Raw genomic sequence first — 23,298 nt, forward strand, 5'->3', positions numbered from 1 at the left:
TACCCGCCTGCCTGACCACTCCCTGATCCTGAGCCTGCCTGACCACTCCCCGATCCTGAGCCTGCCTGCCCACTCCCTGATCCTGAGCCTGCCTGACCACTCCCTGATCCTGAGCCTGCCTGACCACTCCCTGATCCTGAGCTTGCCTGCCCACTCCCTGATCCTGAGCCTGCCTGCCCACTCCCTGATCCTGAGCCTGCCTGACCACTCCCCGATCCTGAGCCTGCCTGCTCACTCCCTGATCCTGAGCCTGCCTGACCACTCCCTGATCCTGAGCCTGCCTGCCCACTCCCTGATCCTGAGCCTGCCTGACCACTCCCTGATCCTGAGCCTGCCCACTCCCTGATCCTGAGCCTGCCTGCCCACTCCCTGATCCTGAGCCTGCCTGCCCACTCCCTGATCCTGAGCCTGCCTGCCCACTCCCTGATCCTGAGCCTGCCTGCCATCCTGTACCTTTGCTCTTACTCTGGATTATCAACCCCTGTCTGCCTTGACCTGTCATTAACCTTCCCCTGTTGTTACAATAAACATTGTTACTTCACACAGTCTGCACTTGGTCTTACCTCGATACCTGATAGGCAAGCGGTGCCGGAGCGCAAAGTCATGGCCACCCGGACTATTTTTATTCACGACGCCCCCCCTGTTTTTAAACTGCTGCTACTCTCTGTTTATTATCTATGCATAGTCACTTTACCCCTACCTATATGTACAAATTATCTCGAATAACCTGTACCTCTGCACATTGACTCGGTACCGGTACCCCCTGTATACAGCCTCATTATTGTTATTAAACTAAATAAACTAAAGTGAAAAATAGTTAATTTAATACATATTTTCTTAACTCTATTTTCTTAAAACTGCATTGTTGGTTAAGGGCTTGTAATTAAGCAATTCTCTGTAAGTTCCACATCTGTTGTATTCGGCGCATGTGACAAATAGCATTTGATTTTGTTTAATTTTTACGCATAGTAACTTTACCCCTACCTACATGTAAAAATTACCTCGACTAACCTATACCCCCGCAGATTGGCTCAGAACCGGCACCCCCTGTAAAGAGCATTGCCTCCCCCTCTCCACACCTCCAAAACCCTCCACCAGAGATATATATATAATGACGAGATGCTCATCATGTGTTCACCCTAAGAATGGAGTCGTTGTTCAAAAGGCTGGAATGCAGGCGAAAAAGCTTAGGCCCAAAATAAACCCGTAGAAAAGCATTGGGAATATTTTGTCGAGAGTGAAAGCTCTCGCTTTTCCTCTTCCTCTCTGGCTCCGTCCAGATCCGTTGTGTGGCCCCATGAGGAAGAGTGTTGCGCCAGGCTGCTGCTGCGCATGTGCAGTATGCTGCAGAAGGACAACTCCAATGCGACGGGAGAGATAAGACCGGAGCAGACTGCACGGAAAGTGTGCTCACTGACGAAGTTTGGTTTCAACGAAAAGTTCTTCTTCTTTTCTAGTTGTTCACATGACACGTGGGGATAAGAAGTGTGTGGTAACACAGTAGATTTGGACAAGACCTGAAACAAGTAGCCTCGTTAAAGAAAAAGCGAGCGCGTCTGCTTGCGAAACACTTGTGGCGTTTTGGCTTGCAATTGGGAAGCGGTGAGTTGACTTTATTTATGTTATTTAAATAAATCAGACATAATTGACCTATTGTTGTTGCCTACTGGACACAGACGTCAATTGAATGTCTATTCCAATTTGAAATTGAATTGAAATGACGTGGAAACAACGTTGATTCAACCAGTGTATTCCCAGTGGGTGTGTTCTTGGGTTCAGCAAAACGTGTGTTAGAAATGAAAACGCTACACACGATTAGTAGTTCATTAGTTGTGATTTGCCTGTTCTACATATCGCTGTTATTTACACTCTATTGTTATAGTTACTTTACAAGTCTTTCATCTGTTGTAGTTTATTTTAGTTTATTTTTGACGTGGATACGTAACACACTTTCTGTAGTGAAGTGGACTTTCATTCCAAGGTGGCCCTTTCGTTTTACAGACCACACCAACCACACATCTGGCATTTATTGAACATTTAGTTGAAAATGAACACATTGTGCATCTAATGCAAGTGAAACAATGTGTGAATAAGTCAAACTGGTGTGAGTTTGATTGTTTGTGGACTATGACATGCCGTAGGCTGTTAGACAGTATGTGATATTATTCATGCTGAGGATCGCTGAACTCCGGTCTCTCATACTGACGCGGAGTTGACTTTTCATACCTGGTCCCACAACAACAATGACTATTAAAGAGTCGATTCTGTAAACGTACCTATCTTTGTCCTGTACAATTGCGATCTTTCTGCGGGGCGCTGAAATTAATACTTTAAATATATATATTTTAATCGAATACAACCACTGAAGGACCGCAGTTGTACAGGACAGACTTGTACAGGTAGCTACGCGTTTTCAGAGTTGACATTTTTACAAGAATCGACTGATGGTGACTCATTGTTGTTGCTAGCAAATCCTGAGGGATACACAAGGTTTCCCTCAGGAGTCTACTTTCCAGTAGGGATCTGGGCCAAAGTGGTTCACTAAATAGTGAATAGGTGTCCTATTGCTTTCTGTCATCCACCCATGGTTCACACTTTACAGTATTTTTTTATTTTTTTATTTGACCTTTATTTAACTAGGCAAGTCAGTTAAGAACACATTCTTATTTTCAATGACGGCCTAGAGACAGTGGGTTAACTGCCTGTTCAGGGGCAGAACGAGAGATTTGTACCTTGTCAGCTCGGGGATTGGAACTTGCAACCTTTCGGTTACTAGTCCAACGCTCTAACCACTAGGCCACCCTGCCGCCCCAAAAGTTATTCATGTGTGATTATTCCTATTAGTACAGTGTAATAACTAGGCCTTTAACATGTTGGACCTTAGTGGGTGGTTATAATGCTACATTTAACATGTTGGACCTTAGTGGGTGGTTATAATGCTACATTTAACATGTTGGACCTTAGTGGGTGGTTATAATGCTACATTTAACATGTTGGACCTTAGTGGGTGGTTATAATGCTACATTTAACATGTTGGACCTTAGTGGGTGGTTATAATGCTACATTTAACATGTTGGGCCTTAGTGGGTGGTTATAATGCTACATTTAACATGTTGGACCTTAGTGGGTGGTTATAATGCTACATTTAACATGTTGGACCTTAGTGGGTGGTTATAATGCTACATTTAACATGTTGGACCTTAGTGGGTGGTTATAATGCTACATTTAACATGTTGGACCTTAGTGGGTGGTTATAATGCTACATTTAACAAGTTGGACCTTAAACTGGGTGGTGAAATAAAGGTTCAACTTGTTAAATGTCGCAATATAACCTCCCAGTTTAAGCTTCAACTTGTAATCAGGGCATAAAATGTACTTTTTCATATACCAGCCACTGTGGCAGGTAGATTTTTTACCAGCCCAAATATTTTCCCCCACTAAAATGACACCAACAAAACACAAAAACACTGACGATCGTGCTTTGTATTGTTTCTTAAACAATAAATGTATTACTAGTAAGAAGTCATGTGGTATATTGTTTAATTTTGTGACTTCTTACCAAAATATCACAGAGAGAAACATGTTTACCTGCCCCTTTAAGGGCGGGAGGTTACCGTGGTAACGTCACTGGAGTCATGTTAGTGCCTGTGAGATTGAGTCTGACGAGTAGAAGCCTTGTCTTTTCTTCCCTAGCTGATGAAAGTGAAACGTTAGGAGAAAAACAACCCAGCTTGTGAACAAAACAATGTAAATATTCAAGAAACACAACGACAAAGTCTCACTTCAGTAGACTTTCATTTCAAGTAAATTAGACCAACTTTTATGACTGTGCGCGCAGCACTTCTAAAAATGAATCTTTCAGTCAGCTCTTCATGTGAGCACAGTCCCCAGCCAGACAGTGTTGCAGCCAGCGTTGCCAGGTCTAGCTAAATTGTATCAGACAGTGTTGCAGCCAGGGTTGCCAGGTCTAGCTAAATTGTATCAGACAGTGTTGCAGCCAGGGTTGCCAGGTCTAGCTAAAATGTATCAGACAGTGTTGCAGCCAGGGTTGCCAAGTCTAGCTAAATTGTATCAGACAGTGTTGCAGCCAGGGTTGCCAGGTCTAGCTAAATTGTATCAGACAGTGTTGCAGCCAGGGTTGCCAGGTCTAGCTAAATTGTATCAGACAGTGTTGCAGCCAGGGTTGCCAGGTCTAGCTAAATTGTATCAGACAGTGTTGCAGCCAGGGTTGCCAGGTCTAGCTAAATTGTATCAGACAGTGTTGCAGCCAGGGTTGCCATGTCTAGCTAAATTGTATCAGACAGTGTTGCAGCCAGGGTTGCCAGGTCTAGCTAAATTGTATCAGACAGTGTTGCAGCCAGGGTTGCCAGGTCTAGCTAAATTGTATCAGACAGTGTTGCAGCCAGGGTTGCCAGGTCTAGCTAAACTGTATCAGACAGTGTTGCAGCGAGGGTTGCCAGGTCTAGCTAACAGATATTTTTAACGATGTAGTCTAAGAAGCTAAATTCGGTTTTCCATCAAAATTTTAATTCTTGTGAGTTTAAGAATATGACACAAGAGAAAAGATAAGTCGCCCTTGTTAAACTCTCCAGATCATTTTCCATCAATGGATGTCGATTTAATTTGTTTTGACTGCTTTGAGTAAGCAATAAGGCCGGAGCAGGTGTGGTATATGGCCAATATATCACGGCTAAGGGCTGTTCGTTGGACATAGTCCTTAGCTGTGGTAGATTGGCCATACCCCACAAACCCCTGAGGTGCCTTCTTGCTATTATAAACTGGTTACCAATGTAATTATATCAGTATAAAGTATGTTTTTGTCATTCCTGTGGTACACGCCTGATATACCATGGCTGTCATCCAATCTGCATTCAGGGTTCAAACCAACCAGTTTATAATTGTAGATAAATCCTGTTTGTTCATGTGCACAACTGTAGATCAATCTGACAGGAGAGTGCTGAAAGTTGGACAGAGGAGCTCAATCTCTGAGCAAGAAATACTTGGACCAACTTTGGGCTATTTTCTGGAAATGGTGCTATTGTTATGTGCAAGATGTTGAGACAACAAACTATAAATGGCCTATTATTCGAGATTCTCTTGTTATTTGTCGTCGTTATATCAGTTCCAATGCGTTAATGTTTTATGGTAAACGGGAGTCTCCATAATGACATGTTAAATAGCCCTACCTACAACTGGTAAACAGGAGTCTCCATAATGACATGTTGAATAGCCCCCCTACCTACAACAGGTAAACAGGTGTCTCCATAATGACATGTTAAATAGTCCTACCTACAACAGGTAAACAGGTGTCTCCATAATGACATGTTAAATAGCCCCCCTACCTACAACAGGTAAACAGGTGTCTCCATAATGACATGTTAAATAGCCCCCCTACCTACAACAGGTAAACAGGTGTCTCCATAATGACATGTTAAATAGTCCTACCTACAACAGGTAAACAGGAGTCTCCATAATGACATGTTAAATAGTCCTACCTACAACAGGTAAACAGGAGTCTCCATAATGACATGTTAAATAGTCCTACCTACAACAGGTAAACAGGTGTCTCCATAATGACATGTTAAATAGTCCTACCTACAACAGGTAAACAGGAGTCTCCATAATGACATGTTAAATAGCCCCCCTACCTACAACAGGTAAACAGGAGTCTCCATAATGACATGTTAAATAGTCCTACCTACAACAGGTAAACAGGAGTCTCCATAATGACATGTTAAATAGTCCTACCTACAACAGGTAAACAGGTGTATCCATAATGACATGTTAAATAGTCCTACCTACAACAGGTAAACAGGAGTCTCCATAATGACATGTTAAATAGTCCTACCTACAACAGGTAAACAGGAGTCTCCATAATGACATGTTAAATAGCCCCCCTACCTACAACAGGTAAACAGGAGTCTCCATAATGACATGTTAAATAGTCCCCGTACCTACAACAGGTAAACAGGAGTCTCCATAATGACATGTTAAATAGCCCCCCTACCTACAACAGGTAAACAGGTGTCTCCATAATGACATGTTAAATAGTCCTACCTACAACAGGTAAACAGGAGTCTCCATAATGACATGTTAAATAGTCCTACCTACAACAGGTAAACAGGAGTCTCCATAATGACATGTTATAATGCTACATTTAACATGTTGGACCTTAGTGGGTGGTTATAATGCTACATTTAACATGTTGGACCTTAGTGGGCGGTTATAATGCTACATTTAACATGTTGAACCTTAGTGGGTGGTTATAATGCTACATTTAACATGTTGGACCTTAGTGGGTGGTTATAATGCTACATTTAACATGTTGGACCTTAGTGGGTGGTTATAATGCTACATTTAACATGTTGGACCTTAGTGGGTAGTTATAATGCTACATTTAACATGTTGGACCTTAGTGGGTGGTTATAATGCTACATTTAACATGGTGGACCTTAGTGGGTGGTTATAATGCTACATTTAACATGGTGGACCTTAGTGGGTGGTTATAATGCTACATTTAACATGGTGGACCTTAGTGGGTGGTTATAATGCTACATTTAACATGTTGGACCTTAGTGGGTGGTTCTAAAGCTACATTTAACATTAGGTGACCTGTAGTTGTTGTACAGGTATATTTCCTAAACAGGTTTGTGTATTTGCATGTACCTTATATAGTGTTTCCTGTAGGCTTTCCAAGATAACATGGGGACAGTTCTGTACTATAGGATGACATGGGGACAGTTTTGTAGTATAGGATGACATGGGGACAGTTCTGTACTATAGGATGACATGGGGACAGTTCTGTACTATAGGATGACATGGGGACAGTTCTGTACTATAGGATGACATGGGGACAGTTCTGTACTATAGGATGACATGGGGACAGTTCTGTACTATAGGATGACATGGGGACAGTTCTGTACTATAGGGACAGTTCTGTACTATAGGATGACATGGGACGGTTCTGTACATACCAAGGTCCTGTACTATGGTGGTGGTGTGATCATTGCCCCCCCCCCCCATCCCCCAGCCTGATACAATGTGAGGCAGATGGCCACAAAGCTTTATTATGCTGTGCTGATAGGAATTGTCAGTGACTTGGATCCATAACAGACGATGTAAATGAACACTGTTGATCGTATCAGACCTCCTTTATACAGGGCTTGGGACGCATTTAAACATTTCAACAAGGAGTCATTTGGAAACCGTCCTTCTCCCACAAATGTTTTTTATAGGGCAGCAGTATTCTGTAACTGAGGTAGACAGCTGTGCGTCTGTATCCGTAGTGTGGCCAGACATTCATTGGTGGGTGGGCTTGCAGGAGGTGGAGGGGTGGGGGGGGGGGGGGCTCTTCTTTGTCTACACCCATTCAGCATCGTTCACACCCTCTTCAAAGCTTTGGCCCCACCCATCTCTTTAAGGGTTGATCTGGGTGTTCTGTCCAAACAACAGCAGTCAAGCACCCAAGATAACTGGCTAATGTTGGCTAGTTTGCTAGCTACTTCCAGACACAAATGAGAGAACACCCCACTCTGACCATTTTACTCCCCCTAGCAGAGCTGGTTAGGTTGTTTTCATGTTATCCAGAGCGTTGGTGACTGCAACTGTGCTGCTGGCAACAATTTACACTTTTTTTGCCCACGTTTACTGACACCGGCCGTATTCAACGGGTGTTGAGCGTTTTGTAAATGCGTCAGTTATTCTGCGCTCTGGCACACTGAGATGACAGCGCTCTGATATCAGCGTAGATAACCAGAGAGAATTTACCAGCTACGTCTATCGACAGTTGTCATAGTGACATCATGAACATTCTATTGAAACGGTTACTTGCATAGTGGAGTCTTTTGTTGAAACATGCAGCTAGCTATCTAGGTAAATAATGAACCATGATCCCAACGAATAAGAAGATCCTACACGTAACGTTAGCTAGCGAGCTAACAATGCACTTTAACTTCAAATGAAACCAACTTCTGTCGAAATTAGAAACATGTCATATCTGAAAATGTAGCTAGCTAGACGATCTTACCCGTATACATCATGGATGGACGCTTCTCCCTTCCACGGATACCATGGTTGCCCTTAGTTTGAAGATGTAATCCAGAGACAGGTGTTTCCTCCATCTCCTCAGCTATCATACTCTAATTCCACTGATTTCAAAACTCGGTCATCCAGAAAGTGGAGCGCAACACTTATACAGTTCTACTATGTGATACATAAAAAAAACAGCATTAGACAGGATTACCTACACATACTGACCAGCTACAATAGACAGAAGTGTGCTACATGGCAGACCAATCCGAACTCATCTCTCGGCATGTCCAGCCCACTCATTATCTCAGCCAATCATGGTCAGCTGGAAGGTTGCTGACTTTTTCTGTGGCTGAACCAACAAGGCTCGTAATTTAACAATTTTATTCATATTTACAGATGACATACAAGTTTGATATTAAGCCACATGAAAGTTCACATGTTACAGAAGGAATGTCTGCAAAAAAAACGTATTTTGATTTAAAAAAGACAGTTTACTTTCAAATGGCTCTCCTGTGAAGTAGTTTCCTGAAATGAGTCACATTTTACCATGAGACTGAGAGAACATTTGGCTGTTTTAAAGCTAATTTCCTGCAATTCTATGCATTTTGCCATGGGGCAAACGCGCTCCACGGAGATGCTGGTCCATGTTGACTTCAATGCTTCCCACAGCTGTCAAGTTGGCTGGATGTCCTTTGGGTGGTGGACCATTCTTGATACACACAGGAAACTGTTGAGCATGAAAAACCCAACAGTGTTGCAGTTCTTACACAAACCGGTGCTCCTGGTACCTACTACCATACCCTGTTCAAAGGCACTTCAATATTTTGTCTTGCCCCATTCACCCTCTGAATGGCACACATACACAATCCATGTCTCAATTGTCTGAAGGCAAAAAAAAAATCATTCTTCAACCCCGTCTCCTCCCCTTCATCTACACTGATTTTGAAGTGGATTTAGTGACATCAATAAGGGATCATAGCTTTCACCTGGATTCACCTGGTCAGTCTATCATGGAAAGAGCAGGTGTACTTCATGTTTTGTCCAGTCAGTATAGGTGTGGTGACTGTAATAAAGGCACTGGAGGATGAGCTGTCGTGTTTGCTAACTGAACACATTGAATAGGCAGTGGCATGGTGAATGTAGACATAGAAGCACACATACAGTATGCCTCAATGCAGTCATATTCCTGGCTTATTGGGGTAAACTTTCAGTTCCTTTTTCTGGCCACCCATCCCATGAGAGTGAATTTCATTCCAGTGCACTGCTAGCTATGCATTCTGATGGTGTTTAGGTGTAAAGACAAAATTATGTCCCATCTGGAACACAACTTGGCTGGTCTCTATTTGTAGATTACGTTAGCGTTTGGACTATCCACAGGGTGTAAAGATCAGGACTGGAGGGGCAGGGTCTCATGTCTCTATTTGTAGATTACGTTAGCGTTTGGACTATCCACAGGGTGTAAAGATCAGGACTGGAGGGGCAGGGTCTCATGTCTCTATTTGTAGATTACGTTAGCGTTTGGACTATCCACAGGGTGTAAAGATCAGGACTGGAGGGGCAGGGTCTCATGTCTCTATTTGTAGATTACGTTAGCGTTTGGACTATCCACAGGGTGTAAAGATCAGGACTGGAGGGGCAGGGTCTCATGTCTCTATTTGTAGATTATGTTCGCGTTTGACATTTAGATTTTCCCAGTGGTCAAAAAGTTCAGTTCCATCTCTTCATAATATCTCTTCCTGACAAGGAGCTATTGCCTTTGATGCAATGATGAAAAGCTGTAACAAGGAACCAATAGGAGATCCTTGACAGCTATTTATGAAATTCCTGGAGTTCCATGTACTATAACTCCATTATTAGTTTGTACCAGTCTGTATGTACCATATCTACATTAGTAGTCTGTACCATCACTCTGTTAGTAGTCTGTACCATCACTCTGTTAGTAGTCTGTACCATCACTCTGTTAGTAGTCTGTACCATCACTCTGTTAGTAGTCTGTACCATCACTCTGTTAGTAGTCTGTACCATCACTCTGTTAGTAGTCTGTATGTACCATAACTCCATTAGTAGTCTGTAGGGTGACTGTAGTAGACCTTATAGTGAAATGCTGAATACAACAGGTGTAGTAGACCTTACAGTGAAATGCTGAATACAACAGGTGTAGTAGACCTCACAGTGAAATGCTGAATACAACAGGTCTAGTAGACCTTACAGTGAAATGCTGAATACAACAGGTGTAGTAGACCTTACAGTGAAATGCTGAATACAACAGGTGTAGTAGACCTCACAGTGAAATGCTGAATACAACAGGTGTAGTAGACCTTACAGTGAAATGCTGAATACAACAGGTGTAGTAGACCTCACAGTGAAATGCTGAATACAACAGGTGTAGTAGACCTTACAGTGAAATGCTGAATACAACAGGTGTAGTAGACCTCACAGTGAAATGCTGAATACAACAGGTGTAGTAGACCTCACAGTGAAATGCTGAATACAACAGGTGTAGTAGACCTTACAGTGAAATGCTGAATACAACAGGTGTAGTAGACCTCACAGTGAAATGCTGAATACAACAGGTGTAGTAGACCTTATAGTGAAATGCTGAATACAACAGGTGTAGTAGACCTCACAGTGAAATGCTTACTTACAAGCCCCTAACCAACGATGCAGTTTTAGAAAATACAATTTAAAAAAAAGTAAGAGATGAGAATTATTTGTTATTCTCATCTCTTACTTTAAAAAAATGTGTTAGTTAGTTAGACTGTGTCTATAGTAGTTAGATGGGATTTCTACAGTAGTTAGACTGTGTCTATAGTAGTTAGATGGGATTTCTACAGTAGTTACGGTGTGTCTATAGTAGTTAGATGGGATTTCTACAGTAGTTACGGTGTGTCTATAGTAGTTAGATGGGATTTCTACAGTAGTTACGGTGTGTCTATAGTAGTTAGATGGGATTTCTACAGTAGTTACGGTGTGTCTATAGTAGTTAGATGGGATTTCTACAGTAGTTACGGTGTGTCTACAGTAGTTAGATGGGATTTCTACAGTAGTTACGGTGTGTCTATAGTAGTTAGATGGGATTTCTACAGTAGTTACGGTGTGTCTACAGTAGTTAGATGGGATTTCTACAGTAGTTACGGTGTGTCTACAGTAGTTAGATGGGATTTCTACAGTAGTTACGGTGTGTCTATAGTAGTTAGATGGGATTTCTACAGTAGTTACGGTGTGTCTACAGTAGTTAGATGGGATTTCTACAGTAGTTACGGTGTGTCTATAGTAGTTAGATGGGATTTCTACAGTAGTTACGGTGTGTCTATAGTAGTTAGATGGGATTTCTACAGTAGTTACGGTGTGTCTATAGTAGTTAGATGGGATTTCTACAGTAGTTACGGTGTGTCTATAGTAGTTAGATGGGATTTCTACAGTAGTTACGGTGTGTCTACAGTAGTTAGATGGGATTTCTACAGTAGTTACGGTGTGTCTACAGTAGTTAGATGGGATTTCTACAGTAGTTACGGTGTGTCTATAGTAGTTAGATGGGATTTCTACAGTAGTTACGGTGTGTCTACAGTAGTTAGATGGGATTTCTACAGTAGTTACGGTGTGTCTATAGTAGTTAGATGGGATTTCTACAGTAGTTACGGTGTGTCTACAGTAGTTGGACTGGGTGTGTATACAGTAGTTGGACTGGGTGTGTATACAGTAGTTGGACTGGGTGTGTGTATACAGTAGTTGGACTGGGTGTGTGTATACAGTAGTTGGACTGGGTGTGTGTATACAGTAGTTGGACTGGGTGTGTATACAGTAGTTGGACTGGGTGTGTATACAGTAGTTGGTCTGGGTGTGTGTATACAGTAGTTGGACTGGGTGTGTGTATACAGTAGTTGGACTGGGTGTGTGTATACAGTAGTTGGACTGGGTGTGTGTATACAGTAGTTGGACTGGGTGTGTATACTGTAGTTGGACTGGGTGTGTATACAGTAGTTGGACTGGGTGTGTATACAGTAGTTGGACTGGGTGTGTGTATACAGTAGTTGGACTGGGTGTGTGTATACAGTAGTTGGACTGGGTGTGTGTATACAGTAGTTGGACTGGGTGTGTGTATACAGTAGTTGGACTGGGTGTGTGTATACAGTAGTTGGACTGGGTGTGTGTATACAGTAGTTGGACTGGGTGTGTGTATACAGTAGTTGGACTGGGTGTGTGTATACAGTAGTTGGACTGGGTGTGTGTATACAGTAGTTGGACTGGGTGTGTGTATACAGTAGTTGGACTGGGTGTGTGTATACAGTAGTTGGACTGGGTGTGTGTATACAGTAGTTGGACTGGGTGTGTGTATACAGTAGTTGGACTGGGTGTGTGTATACAGTAGTTGGACTGGGTGTGTATACAGTAGTTGGACTGGGTGTGTATACAGTAGTTGGACTGGGTGTGTGTATACAGTAGTTGGACTGGGTGTGTGTATACAGTAGTTGGACTGGGTGTGTGTATACAGTAGTTGGACTGGGTGTGTGTATACAGTAGTTGGACTGGGTGTGTGTATACAGTAGTTGGACTGGGTGTGTGTATACAGTAGTTGGACTGGGTGTGTGTATACAGTAGTTGGACTGGGTGTGTGTATACAGTAGTTGGACTGGGTGTGTATACAGTAGTTGGACTGGGTGTGTATACAGTAGTTGGACTGGGTGTGTGTATACAGTAGTTGGACTGGGTGTGTATACTGTAGTTGGACTGGGTGTGTATACAGTAGTTGGACTGGGTGTGTATACTGTAGTTGGACTGGGTGTGTGTATACAGTAGTTGGACTGGGTCTGTATACTGTAGTTGGACTGGATGTGTGTATACAGTAGTTGGACTGGGTGTGTGTATACAGTAGTTGGACTGGGTGTGTATACTGTAGTTGGACTGGGTGTGTGTATACTGTAGTTGGACTGGGTGTGTGTATACTGTAGTTGGACTGGGTGTGTGTATACAGTAGTTGGACTGGGTGTGTATACTGTAGTTGTACTGGGTGTGTATACAGTAGTTGGACTGGATGTGTGTATACAGTAGTTGTACAGGGTGTGTATACAGTAGTTGGACTGGGTGTGTATACTGTAGTTGGACTGGGTGTGTGTATACTGTAGTTGGACTGGGTGTGTGTATACTGTAGTTGGACTGGGTGTGTGTATACTGTAGTTGGACTGGGTGTGTATACTGTAGTTGGAGGCTTATATGGAAGTGCTAGTGCGTTCAACTACAGAGTCTTGATGAAGCAATAAAAGCCTATATTTAACCAGGAAGTGTTTTCTTTAGGAGATCAAAGGCCTGGCAAAATGTTAAGCAACTTGTTAAATCTCCACTGCCTGGATTAACCAGATTTACAGTCACAATGAGGTCTGGGGTGGATTCAACAACTGATGTTAACGTCGGGCTAGGTCTAGAATGGATACTACTACTGTATAACTGCCAGGTCTAGAATGGATACTACTACTACTACTGTATATAACTACCAGGTCTAGAATGGATACTACTACTGTATAACTACCAGGTCTAGAATGGAGTCTACTACTGTATAACTGCTAGGTTTAGAATGGATACTACTACTGTATAACTACCAGGTCTAGAATGGATACTACTACTGTATAACTGCTAGGTTTAGAATGGATACTACTACTGTATAACTGCCAGGTCTAGAATGGATACTACTACTGTATAACTGCTAGGTCTAGAATGGATACTACTACTGTATAACTACCAGGTCTAGAATGGATACTACTACTGTATAACTGCCAGGTCTAGAATGGATACTACTACTGTATAACTGCTAGGTTTAGAATGGAGTCTACTACTGTATAACTGCCAGGTCTAGAATGGATACTACTACTGTATAACTGCTAGGTTTAGAATGGAGTCTACTACTGTATAACTGCTAGGTTTAGAATGGAGTCTACTACTGTATAACTACCAGGTCTAGAATGGATACTACTACTGTATAACTGCTAGGTTTAGAATGGAGTCTACTACTGTATAACTGCTAGGTTTAGAATGGATACTACTACTGTATAACTGCCAGGTCTAGAATGGATACTACTACTGTATAACTGCTAGGTCTAGAATGGATACTACTACTGTATAACTACCAGGTCTAGAATGGATACTACTACTGTATAACTGCCAGGTCTAGAATGGATACTACTGCTAGGTTTAGAATGGAGTCTACTACTGTATAACTGCTAGGTTTAGAATGGAGTCTACTACTGTATAACTGCTAGGTTTAGAATGGATACTACTACTGTATAACTGCCAGGTCTAGAATGGATACTACTACTGTATAACTACCAGGTCTAGAATGGATACTACTACTGTATAACTGCCAGGTCTAGAATGGATACTACTGCTAGGTTTAGAATGGAGTCTACTACTGTATAACTGCTAGGTTTAGAATGGATACTACTACTGTATAACTGCCAGGTCTAGAATGGATACTACTACTGTATAACTGCTAGGTCTAGAATGGATACTACTACTGTATAACTACCAGGTCTAGAATGGATACTACTACTGTATAACTGCCAGGTCTAGAATGGATACTACTACTGTATAACTGCTAGGTTTAGAATGGAGTCTACTACTGTATAACTGCCAGGTCTAGAATGGATACTACTACTGTATAACTGCTAGGTTTAGAATGGAGTCTACTACTGTATAACTACCAGGTCTAGAATGGATACTACTACTGTATAACTGCCAGGTCTAGAATGGATACTACTACTGTATAACTACCAGGTCTAGAATGGATACTACTACTGTATAACTACCAGGTCTAGAATGGATACTACTACTGTATAACTGCCATGTCTAGAATGGATACTACTACTGTATAAGTGCTAATGTCTAGAATGGATACTACTACTGTATAACTACCAGGTCTAGAATGTTTTCAGTCATTGTTATTATTGCCGTATTCTGGTTAGCGTGTCAATGAGACAGACTGTAGCAAACCAGGTTTTGTGTTTGTGTTGAAATCTTCTGGTCCTTCGTAATACTGGATCAGTGTGATGTGATCAGGGCCTGGGGCAGATAGAGAAGGGGATATATTACTAATAACCCCAGAGCAATAACCCCAGAGCAATAACCCCAGAGCAATAACCCCAGAGCAATACAATAGTAACAGCCCCAGAGTAATACAATAGTAACAGCCCCAGAGTAATACAGTAGTAACAGCCCCAGAGTAATACAGTAGTAACAGCCCCAGAGTAATACAGTAGTAACAGCCCCAGAGTAATACAGTAGTAACAGCCCCAGAGTAATACAGTAGTAACAGCCCCAGAGTAATACAGTAGTAACAGCCCCAGAGTAATACAAATACCTCAAGAGTATTATAATAGACTGAAGTGTAGAGCTTGAACTAAACCAGTGTTTCCCAAACTATATATAGAAGGCCAGCATCTCAGAGTCGCCTCTTCACTGTTGATGGTGAGACTGGTGTTTTGTGGGTACTATTTCATGAAGCTGCCAATTGAGGGCTTGTGAGGCATTTGTTTCTCATACTAGACATTCTAATGTACTTGTCCTCTTGCTCGGTTGTGCACCGAGGCTTCCCACTCCTCTTTCTATTCTGGTTAGAGCCGGTTTGCACTGTTCTGTGATAATATCATTTAAGAATAAAATACCCTTTTCAAACAAACATTTTTCCCATAAATACAGGTATTATATCAACCAGCACATTTGAGTTCAGCCATAATATTTGTTCATAATATTAGCCAGCTCTGCAATGTTTGTTTGAAAAAGAGATACTTTGAAAAAATTATAATTTGCAATTAATTGAATACAATCTGCACAAAGGCAAAAAGGCCATGTTTAAACAATGGATGAGCTTTTCTTAGTAATCTACTTGAGAACCATTTAGGGTTCAAGTAACACTTTTGAATGAGTGAAGCTTTTAGAGAGCGGATTAGTGCTTTTATATTTAATAATCTCAACCCACCCAATTCATATTCATTATACAGATAGGCTTGTCTGGTTTAGCGTCCCAGATAAAGAGAAATATTTTTTCAGACAAGCCAAATATTTTTTGCTCAAATGATTTGAAAAATGAATCATCTGGAGTAGGCAGCGCGATAAGAGAGTAAACTGAGATACGACTAAGGAGTTAATTAGGGTAATGTTTCCATAAATAGACAGGTATTTACCTCTCCATGGTTGCAGGGTAATGTTTCCATAAATAGACAGGTATTTACCTCTCCATGGTTGCAGGGTAATGTTTCCATAAATAGACAGGTATTTACCTCTCCATGGTTGCAAGGTAATGTTTCCATAAATAGACAGGTATATACCTCTCCATGGTTGCAGGGTAATGTTTCCATAAATAGACAGGTATTTACCTCTCCATGGTTGCAGGGTAATGTTTCCATAAATAGACAGGTATTTACCTCTCCATGGTTGCAGGATCTTGTCTACTTTTACCATTTTTCTATTGAAATTCATTGTGGAGAGTTTATTTATATTTTTTGTGATATGAATACAGAGTATGTCTACTTCACCATCAGACCATTTTATAAGTAAACTGAAAGGTAATGTAAAAGTTGTATTTTTTAAGGATCCAATACGTAATATTGTACACTTATCATAATTAGGTTTTATTTATTTATAGAGTCCAGAAAAGTTGTCTAGATCTTCAAGGAGACATTGCAGGGATCTTCAATGAGACATTGCAGGGATCTTCAATGAGACATTGCAGGGATCTTTAATGAGACATTGCAGGGATCTTTAATGAGACATTGCAGGGATCTTTAATGAGACATTGCAGGGATCTTCAATGAGACATTGCAGGGATCTTCAATGAGACATTGCAGGGATCTTCAATGAGTCATTGCAGGGATCTTTAATGAGACATTGCAGGGATCTTCAATGAGTCATTGCAGGGATCTTCAATGAGTCATTGCAGGGATCTTCAATGAGTCATTGCAGGGATCTTTAATGAGACATTGCAGGGATCTTTAATGAGACATTGCAGGGATCTTTAATGAGACATTGCAGGGATCTTTAATGAGACATTGCAGGGATCTTTAATGAGACATTGCAGGGATCTTTAATGAGACATTGCAGGGATCTTCAAGGAGATATTGCAGGGATCTTTAATGAGTCATTGCAGGGATCTTCAATGAGACATTGCAGGGATCTTTAATGAGACATTGCAGGGATCTTCAATGAGACATTGCAGGGATCTTCAATGAGACATTGCAGGGATCTTCAATGAGTCATTGCAGGGATCTTTAATGAGACATTGCAGGGATCTTCAATGAGTCATTGCAGGGATCTTCAATGAGTCATTGCAGGGATCTTCAATGAGTCATTGCAGGGATCTTCAATGAGTCATTGCAGGGATCTTTAATGAGACATTGCAGGGATCTTCAATGAGACATTGCAGGGATCTAGCTTATGGACTTAACATAAAACTTGAGTCATCATCATACATGGACACCTTTGTTTTTAAGCCTTGGATTTCTAATCCTCTATTGTTGTCATTGGATTTGATTTTAATAGCTAGCAGTTCGAAGGCCATAATGAATAGATATGGTGACAGCGGACACCCTTGTTAAACTCCTCTTGACAATTCAAAACTCTCTGAGAAGTAGCCGTTATTTACTATTTTACACATGGGGTTGCTATATATTATTTTTATAAGAGAATCACCTCAATTGAAAATATCCAGGCATTTGTAAATAAAATCCAGTCTTACTTTATCAAAATGCCTTTTCAAAATCCGCTATAAATACCAGGCCTGGCTTAGATGTTTCTTGTTGTTCTATTATTTCTAGTAGTTGTCGTATTTTATATCCAATGTATCGTCCATGTAAAAAACCTGTTTGATCAGGATGAACAATACCTTGTAAAACCCTTTTAATTCTGAGTGCTATGCATTTCACTAGTATTTTTGACTCACAACATTTAAGTGTAAGGGGCCTCCAGTTTTTTTAGATAGACTGGGTCTTTATATTTGCCACCTGGGTCTTGTTTTAATAATAGAGAAATCAGACCTTCCTGCTGAGTACCTGACAGACTACCATTTCTATAGGAGTAGTTAAAACAATCTAACAATGGATCTTTCAGTATATCAAACAAGGCTTGATATACCTCTACTGGTATGCCGTCAAGCCCTGGGGTTTTTTCCAGACTGAAAGGATTTAATAGCCTCAAAGTTATTCCTCTGTAATTTGGCACTGATCTTTCTGTACATTTGTTCATTAAAAAAAAAATATATATTTTGAAAGAATTCCTTACCGTAATCTTCATTCAGTGGGAGAGGATGAGACGGAAAAGATAACGTCTGCCTAAAATAATTAGCTTCCTCTTTTTAAATATAATTTGGAGAATCGTAGGTGACTCTGTCTTCAGTAACGAGTTTCTGCAAATTCTTTTTGTTCCTGTGTTGGAGATTCAGGAAGAGTTTTGTGCATTTTCTCCGTATTCCGTCCAGTTTGATTTTTTTGTTGTTGTAATAGATTACATTAGATCATTCTTGAATATGTTACTCAAGTTCCTTTTGTTTTTCCTCTAACTTATTTTGTGTCTCTGTAGTATCGTTTTGTTGCTGTCTACCTGTACTATTAGTTCATAGATTTCCCTTGTCAGTCTTCTCTCTTTAGCCAGAAACGGCTTTGTTATTATTGATGAATATTGAATGACCCCTGAAGGTACATTTTAAAGGTCTCCCAAATAATAAGGGGATTTGCTGAACCTATATTATACTGGAAAAATGAGGTTAAATTATTTTGTCTCCAGTTAAAAATAAGTTGTCCTCCAGTAAACTGTGATTAAATTTCCAATATCCCCATCCATGTGGAACATCTATAAGAGTTATGTGAAGGTCAATTAGATGATGATCTGATCACATTCTGTCTCCTATTAAAACTTTTTAAACCTTTGATGAAAGAGAGAAAGAGACAAGAAAGTAGTCAAGACGACTAGCTTGATTAAGTCTCCTCCATGTATATCTCACTAGGTCAGGATATTAAACCTCCATGTATATCTCACTAGGTCAGGATATTAAACCTCCTCCATGTATATCTCACTAGGTCAGGGTATTAAACCTCCTCCATGTATATCTCACTAGGTCAGGATATTAAACCTCCTCCATGTATATCTCACTAGGTCAGGATATTAAACCTCCTCCATGTATATCTCACTAGGTCAGGATATTAAACCTCCTCCATGTATATCTCACTAGGTCAGGATATTAAACCTCCTCCATGTATATCTCACTAGGTCAGGATATTAAACCTCCATGTATATCTCACTAGGTCAGGATATTAAACCTCCTCTATGTATATCTCACTAGGTCAGGGTATTAAACCTCCTCCATGTATATCTCACTAGGTCAGGGTATTAAACCTCCTCCATGTATATCTCACTAGGTCAGGATATTAAACCTCCTCCATGTATATCTCACTAGGTCAGGGTATTAAACCTCCTCCATGTATATCTCACTAGGTCAGGATATTAAACCTCCTCCATGTATAGCTCACTAGGTCAGGGTATTAAACCTCCTCTATGTATAGCTCACTAGGTCAGGGTATTAAACCTCCTCCATGTATATCTCACTAGGTCAGGATATTAAACCTCCTCCATGTATATCTCACTAGGTCAGGATATTAAACCTCCTCCATGTATATCTCACTAGGTCAGGGTATTAAACCTCCTCCATGTATATCTCACTAGGTCAGGATATTAAACCTCCTCCATGTATATCTCACTAGGTCAGGATATTAAACCTCCTCCATGTATATCTCACTAGGTCAGGATATTAAACCTCCTCCATGTATATCTCACTAGGTCGGGGTATTAAACCTCCTCCATGTATATCTCACTAGGTCGGGGTATTAAACCTCCTCCATGTATATCTCACTAGGTCAGGATATTAAACCTCCTCCATGTATATCTCACTAGGTCAGGGTATTAAACCTCCTCCATGTATATCTCACTAGGTCAGGGTATTAAACCTCCTCCATGTATATCTCACTAGGTCAGGGTATTAAACCTCCTCCATGTATATCTCACTAGGTCAGGATATTAAACCTCCATGTATATCTCACTAGGTCGGGGTATTAAACCTCCTCCATGTATATCTCACTAGGTCAGGGTATTAAACCTCCTCCATGTATATCTCACTAGGTCAGGGTATTAAACCTCCTCCATGTATATCTCACTAGGTCAGGATATTAAACCTCCTCCATGTATATCTCACTAGGTCAGGATATTAAACCTCCTCCATGTATATCTCACTAGGTCAGGGTATTAAACCTCCTCCATGTATATCTCACTAGGTCAGGATATTAAACCTCCTCCATGTATATCTCACTAGGTCAGGGTATTAAACCTCCTCCATGTATATCTCACTAGGTCAGGATATTAAACCTCCTCCATGTATATCCCACTAGGTCAGGATATTAAACCTCCTCCATGTATATCTCACTAGGTCAGGATATTAAACCTCCTCCATGTATATCTCACTAGGTCAGGGTATTAAACCTCCTCCATGTATATCTCACTAGGTCAGGGTATTAAACCTCCTCCATGTATATCTCACTAGGTCAGGATATTAAACCTCCTCCATGTATATCTCACTAGGTCAGGATATTAAACCTCCTCCATGTATATCTCACTAGGTCAGGATATTAAACCTCCTCCATGTATATCTCACTAGGTCAGGATATTAAACCTCCTCCATGTATATCTCACTAGGTCAGGATATTAAACCTCCTCCATGTATATCTCACTAGGTCAGGGTATTAAACCTCCTCCATGTATATCTCACTAGGTCAGGATATTAAACCTCCTCCATGTATATCTCACTAGGTCAGGATATTAAACCTCCTCCATGTATATCTCACTAGGTCAGGATATTAAACCTCCTCCATGTATATCTCACTAGGTCAGGGTATTAAACCTCCTCCATGTATATCTCACTAGGTCAGGATATTAAACCTCCTCCATGTATATCTCACTAGGTCAGGGTATTAAACCTCCTCCATGTATATCTCACTAGGTCAGGGTATTAAACCTCCTCCATGTATATCTCACTAGGTCAGGATATTAAACCTCCTCCATGTATATCTCACTAGGTCAGGATATTAAACCTCCTCCATGTATATCTCACTAGGTCAGGGTATTAAACCTCCTCCATGTATATCTCACTAGGTCAGGATATTAAACCTCCTCCATGTATATCTCACTAGGTCAGGATATTAAACCTCCTCCATGTATATCTCACTAGGTCAGGATATTAAACCTCCTCCATGTATATCTCACTAGGTCAGGATATTAAACCTCCTCCATGTATATCTCACTAGGTCAGGATATTAAACCTCCTCCATGTATATCTCACTAGGTCAGGGTATTAAACCTCCTCCATGTATATCTCACTAGGTCAGGATATTAAACCTCCATGTATATCTCACTAGGTCAGGATATTAAACCTCCTCCATGTATATCTCACTAGGTCAGGATATTAAACCTCCTCCATGTATATCTCACTAGGTCAGGATATTAAACCTCCTCCATGTATATCTCACTAGGTCAGGATATTAAACCTCCTCCATGTATATCTCACTAGGTCAGGGTATTAAACCTCCTCCATGTATATCTCACTAGGTCAGGATATTAAACCTCCTCCATGTATATCTCACTAGGTCAGGATATTAAACCTCCTCCATGTATATCTCACTAGGTCAGGATATTAAACCTCCTCCATGTATATCTCACTAGGTCAGGGTATTAAACCTCCTCCATGTATATCTCACTAGGTCAGGATATTAAACCTCCTCCATGTATATCTCACTAGGTCAGGGTATTAAACCTCCATGTATATCTCACTAGGTCAGGGTATTAAACCTCCATGTATATCTCACTAGGTCAGGATATTAAACCTCCTCCATGTATATCTCACTAGGTCAGGATATTAAACCTCCTCCATGTATATCTCACTAGGTCAGGGTATTAAACCTCCTCCATGTATATCTCACTAGGTCAGGATATTAAACCTCCTCCATGTATATCTCACTAGGTCAGGATATTAAACCTCCTCCATGTATATCTCACTAGGTCAGGATATTAAACCTCCTCCATGTATATCTCACTAGGTCAGGATATTAAACCTCCTCCATGTATATCTCACTAGGTCAGGATATTAAACCTCCTCCATGTATATCTCACTAGGTCAGGGTATTAAACCTCCTCCATGTATATCTCACTAGGTCAGGGTATTAAACCTCCTCCATGTATATCTCACTAGGTCGGGGTTTTTTAGTCTCCAAATATCCACTATTTCTAATGTGTCCATAATATTTGTGATTTCCTTAAGTGGTGATAGTTTGTAGAGTGATTTCCTTTATGGTCCATTGAGGTACTTAACACGGTGTTATAGTCTCCTTCCATAACGATTTGATCATTTGTTGCCTGTAAGTTCGATAAATTGGTATAAATGAAGTATGGATCATCTTGATTTGGACCATATAGATTAATGTGCCAAATCGCCTTTTTTCCCACTTTCATATACAAAAAGATCCACTTTCCTTGCGAATTCCTGACTATTTGCACATTCAGATCAACATTTTTGTTAATTAATATCATCACATTTGAGTTCCTTTGTCCATGACAGAAAATTATTTCACCATCCCATTCCTTTTCCCACGCAACTTCATCTAAGGAAGTAGAGTGAGTTTCCTGTAAACAGTATATGTTATATTCCTTTTCTTTTAGCCATGTAAAGACTGATCTTTATTTTAAAAATCTGCTAAACCGTTACAATTATAACAATTATACAATATATCAAGAAATAGGTTCTAGCAATATTTGTTTTATTCCCTTGCCTGTTTGCCTGTGAGCCAATGAAAATTGAGACAAGATATTATGTGCGTAGTAAATCTGAGTAGGTTGATAATGTATGATAATGTATGATAACGTATGATAATGGATGTGATTTAGTGAGAGTGTGTACATTGTCATCTGTATAAAAGTAAGACTATAATAACTCTGCCAATTTGCATGGTTGAGTGTATGTGTGTAACATGTAGAGCGTATTGCCTTGATATTCATGATGATAATTGTAATCCATATCGCCATCATAGTTGCATCATAATTACCTTTAACATCATTGAAAAACACATCCCAGCAATTGACGTTTCACATGATCATGAAAGAGACCTTGCATTATTCGGGAGATGGCTTCACTACAGTACAAATGTATTCTGTACAATATAATATATATATAATTCCACAACGCCTGAT

The 23,298-nt window shown here is 40.6% G+C and overlaps 1 protein-coding gene across 2 annotated transcripts in view; it reads left to right on the top strand.

Annotated features, from left to right (window-relative positions):
* Window positions 1-1,338: 1,338 nt before the first annotated feature.
* kank1a (KN motif and ankyrin repeat domains 1a) overlaps window positions 1,339-23,298 on the top strand; it is a 134,580-nt gene continuing 112,620 nt past the window's right edge. For both annotated transcript variants that reach the window (XM_065026938.1, XM_065026940.1), the window contains exon 1: window positions 1,339-1,602. The gene's annotated coding sequence lies outside the window, so the exon portion shown is untranslated. The remainder of the gene's footprint in view (window positions 1,603-23,298) is intronic.

This window comes from Oncorhynchus nerka, linkage group LG13, assembly GCF_034236695.1.
Source record: "Oncorhynchus nerka isolate Pitt River linkage group LG13, Oner_Uvic_2.0, whole genome shotgun sequence".
In the NCBI taxonomy this organism is placed as follows: domain Eukaryota; kingdom Metazoa; phylum Chordata; class Actinopteri; order Salmoniformes; family Salmonidae; genus Oncorhynchus; species Oncorhynchus nerka.